This window comes from Hyaena hyaena, unplaced genomic scaffold (assembly GCF_003009895.1).
Source record: "Hyaena hyaena isolate Hyena2069 unplaced genomic scaffold, ASM300989v1 scaffold_149, whole genome shotgun sequence".
Lineage (NCBI taxonomy): Eukaryota > Metazoa > Chordata > Mammalia > Carnivora > Hyaenidae > Hyaena > Hyaena hyaena.
Genome location: NW_024080781.1, coordinates 1,339,390 through 1,343,725, shown reverse-complemented (window position 1 = coordinate 1,343,725; position 4,336 = coordinate 1,339,390). Strand labels below are relative to the sequence as shown.

At 41.3% G+C, this 4,336-nt stretch overlaps 1 non-coding gene across 1 annotated transcript; it reads right to left on the bottom strand.

The window, feature by feature from the left end:
* Positions 1-335: 335 nt before the first annotated feature.
* LOC120236231 lies at positions 336-442 on the bottom strand. The gene has a single exon (XR_005529609.1). It is a non-coding gene; the product is annotated as a U6 spliceosomal RNA (small nuclear RNA).
* Between the last annotated feature and the right edge of the window lie 3,894 nt (positions 443-4,336).

Here is a 4,336-nt window from a genome sequence, read left to right as displayed (position 1 = left end):
CAACAGAAGACCCCAAACAATCTAGAAGTCTAAAGCACAGGCCATATTTATTTGTTTGTTTGTTTAGCTTTTACTCTTATGTCATTGGAATTTTTTCTTTTAGTTTTTTAAAGTTTTTATTTAAATTCCAGTTAAAACATGTGGACAAGGCGCCTGGGTGGCTCAGCTGGTTAAACCTCCAGCTATTGATTTCAGCTCAGGTCATGGTCTCATGGTTCGTGAGTTTGAGCCCCGCGTCAGGGTCTGTGCTGATGGTGCAGAGCCTGCTTGGGATCCTCTCCCTCTCTCTCACTCCTCTCCCATGCTCGCTCTCTCTCATTAAATAAACATTTTTTTTAAATGTAGAATGCTTCACGAATTTGCATGTCACACTTGTGCAGGGGCCACGCTAATCTTCATTGTATCTTTCCAATTTTAGTGTATATGCCGACAAAGCGAGCACAGGCCACCTTTAAACATGAGTAAACAGATACTTTTAAACTGTAGCTTGGCACTTGAATATTTTTCCACTGAGGTCCATTTTAACATGCCGTTTGTGACAGCAGATCAAAGGAAATTGTCAATTTACTGTATTATATTGATGACAGAATTTGCCAGCTATTTTCCTTCGCTATTCTTACTAGTGCTCCCCCAACTGGGGTATTTTATAATTATTAAAATCCCTGAATGGAGGTTCTAAAGACATTTCATCCTATTTAATATCACCTGAATTAGAGAAGAGATCCTGTGAACCTTGGGGTGAATCTGTGCAGTTGGAACTGTGTTACAGAAAAAGGATTCCTCCACTGTTACGGGCAGGGGGAGAGTGGGTGAGCATCCCAGCCAGGGTCATTCAGAAACATCCCAGGTCAACCCAGAAATCCCGGATGAGAGAGGAAACTGTGAATTTGTTGAGCTGCCCATCCGTACAGTCGTGTGGCTTATTTCCCCCCAGCAGCACTTTTCAAAATTAGGAGGCCAGGTTCAAAGACCTGTTTACTTTTTTGCAAAAATGGTTCAACAGAATGAAGTCCTCTGCAGTGGACATGGGGCCAGACCAGGTAGGAAAGAGGGAGGAGAGATCACAGGGTTGAGACTAGAAAAGCAAAGCCATTAAGGAGACCCACCAGAAGAGCTCAGGTCCTCCCTTCCCTTTGTATCACACCCCTTCACGGTGACAGCTGTCACAGTACAGTGCTTTATCTCAAACAGTATAAATCTGGAAGCACATGTGGTTCAGTCTGCACAACTTTGTTGTTGTACAGAAAGCTTTTAATTTCTTTTTATTTATTTATTTTTTACAAATAGTTTATTGTCAAATTGGTTTCCGTATAACACCCAGTGCTCATCCCCAGAAGTGCCCTCCTCCATGCCCATCTCCCCCCCACATCCATCAGTCCTCAGTTTGTTTCTTAGTATTCAAGAGTCTCTCATGGTTTGCCTCTCTCCCTTTCCCCCACCATTTCCTCCCTTCTTCTCCCCCTTGTTCCTCTGTTAAGTTCCTCCTAATCCTCCTATACGTGCAAACATATGTTATTTGTCCTTCTCTGCCTGACTTATTTCTCTCAGTTTAACACCCTCAAGGTCCATCCATGTTGCTACACATGGCCAGATTTCATTCTCATTGCCATGTAGTATTCCATGGTATAGATAAACCACATCTTCTTGATCCATTTGTCCGTTGATGGACACTTAGGCTCTTTCCATGTTTTAGCTATTGTGGAGAGTCCTGCTATGAACATTGGGGTATATGTGCTCCTATGCCTCAGCACAGAAAGCTTTTAATTTCTTAAAACATTTTGTCTGAAAACTACAGAAAAATTCGTTATACATAGTAAATTCAGTATGGATTAAGATAAATCTTACTATAATTTCTTAGATTTGTGTTCCTAGCAATTATACTAAATTTCAAAGTCTCAGAAAAACCAGACTTTATATGACAACATCACACCCAGGAGGTGCCTGGGTGGCTCAGTTAGTTAAGCATCTAAGTCTTGATTCTGGCTCAGGTCATGATCAAGCCCCATATTAGGCTCTCTGCTGATAGTGCAGAACCTACTTAGGACTCTCTCTCTCTCCCTCTCTCTCTGCCCCTCCTCCCTTGCATGCTCTTTCTTTCTCAAATAAATAACTGAATTTCAAAAAAATAAATGGGGGTGCCTGGGTGGTTCAGTCGGTTAAGCGTCTGACTTCGGCTCAGGTCATGATCTCAGTGTGTGAGTTCAAGCCCCATGTCAGGCTCTGTGCTGACCCCTCAGAGCCTGGAACCTGCTTTGATTTCTGTGTCTCCCTCTCTCTCTCCTGCACTGTCTCTTTTTCTCTCTCTCAAAAATAATAAATAAAACATTTAAAAAATAAATAAATAAAACATGCCAACTAAAAAGATGAGCCTTTTCATACCTTATTTTTCAAATAGATTCCATCCCACTTCTATTAAAATTGTAGAGCAACTCATCTGTTTTTCTTTATTTTTATGTGCAGAGTGGTATTTCTTAATGTTAAGAATGAAAGTTCATTCACTACAGGATATTCTTATCTGCATTTTTATCCTTAAATTAATACATTGATTCATACTTTAGTTCATACATGACGGCAATATTCTTAAGACTCATGAGTCTATTCTCTGCCCTTTCCATTTTCCAGATTCTATCTGATGTTGGCCTGGGGTCTGTTTACAGTATGCTACGGGAAAGGATTTATTTTGTTTTGTTCCGAGTATTCAGTATTTTTTAAATAAATTTTTTAATGTTTTTAATTTCTTTCTTTTTTTTTAATTTTATTTAATTTTATTTTTTTTTACAAATAGTTTATTGTCAAATTAGTTTCCACATAACACTCAGTGCTCATCCCCAAAGTGCCCTCCTCCATGCCCATCCCCCCTCCCCCCCCCACATCCATCAGTCCTCAGTTTTTGTCAGCATTCAAGAGTCTCTCATGGTTTGCCTCTCTCCCTTTCCCCCACCATTTCCGCCCTTCTTCTCCCCCTTGTTCCTCCATCAAGTTCCTCCTAATCCTCCTATACGTGCAAACATATGATATTTGTCCTTCTCTGCCTGACTTATTTCGCTCAGCATAACACCCTCAAGGTCCATCCATGTTGCTACACATGGCCAGATTTCATTGTTTCTCATTGCCATGTAGTATTCCATGGTATAGATAAACCACATCTTCTTGATCCATTCATCTGTTGATGGACACTTAGGCTCTTTCCATGTTTTAGCTATTGTGGAGAGTGCTGCTATGAACATTGGGGTACATGTGCTCCTATGCCTCAGCATTTCTGTATCTCTTGGGTAAATTCCTAGCAGTGCTATTGCTGGGTCATAAGGGAGTTCTATTGTTAGTTTCCTGAGGAACCTCCACACTGTTTTCCAGAAGGGCTGTACCAGTTTACATTCCCACCAACAGTGTAGGAGGGTGCCCGTTTCTCCACATCCTCGCCAGCATCTTGTGTTCTCTGATTTGCTCATTTTAGCCACTCTGACTGGCGTGAGGTGGTATCTCAGTGTGGTTTTGATTTGTGTTTCCCTGATTAGGAGGGATGCTGAGCATCGTTTCATGTGTCTGTTGGCCATCTGGATGTCCTCTTTGGAGAATTTATTTCTGAGAGAGAGAGAGAGTGTGAGCAGGGGAGGGTCAGAGAGAGAGGGAGACACAGAATCTGAAGCAGGCTCCAGGCTCTGAGGTAGCTGTCAGCACAAAGCCCGACACAAGGCTGCAACCCACCAACCGCGAGATCATGACCTGAGCCAATGTCGGATGCTTCACCGACTAAGCCACCAAGGCGCCCCTCAATATTTTTGATATAGGGTGGAGAATTTCAGGTAAAGCCCTTATATCACTGATGAAAACAAAACTCTTTGCAATTTTGGTTAATGTTCCCATATGTTGCTAGTAATAAGTGAAATATATCACTTTACACTGAGGTATACGATCAAGTGTAGTGAGTTGAATTGTGTCCCCTTCCCCCAAAGGTATGTTCAACTCCTGATCCAGGTATCCGTGAATGTTACTTTATTTATAAAGAGGGTTTTTACAGATATAATCCTTATAAAATGAAGTTCTCCTGGATTGGGGTAAGCCCTCACCCCAGTGACTGGTGTTTTTACAAGAGAAAATAGGGGCAGAGTTGGATATGGAGACACAGAGGATGCCCAGGGAGGAAGGCCAGGTAACAATGGAGACAGACTTAAATGAATGGGAATTGGTTTTTCTGTTAAAAATGAACAGGTCACTCATGGAGTAATATGTGTATATTAGGAATGTTAAACTCACAGGAAAAAAACTCTGGTCATATATATACCAAAATGTTAATAGAATTGGGAGTTTTCAGTTTTCTACTTTTTGGGTGTACAAA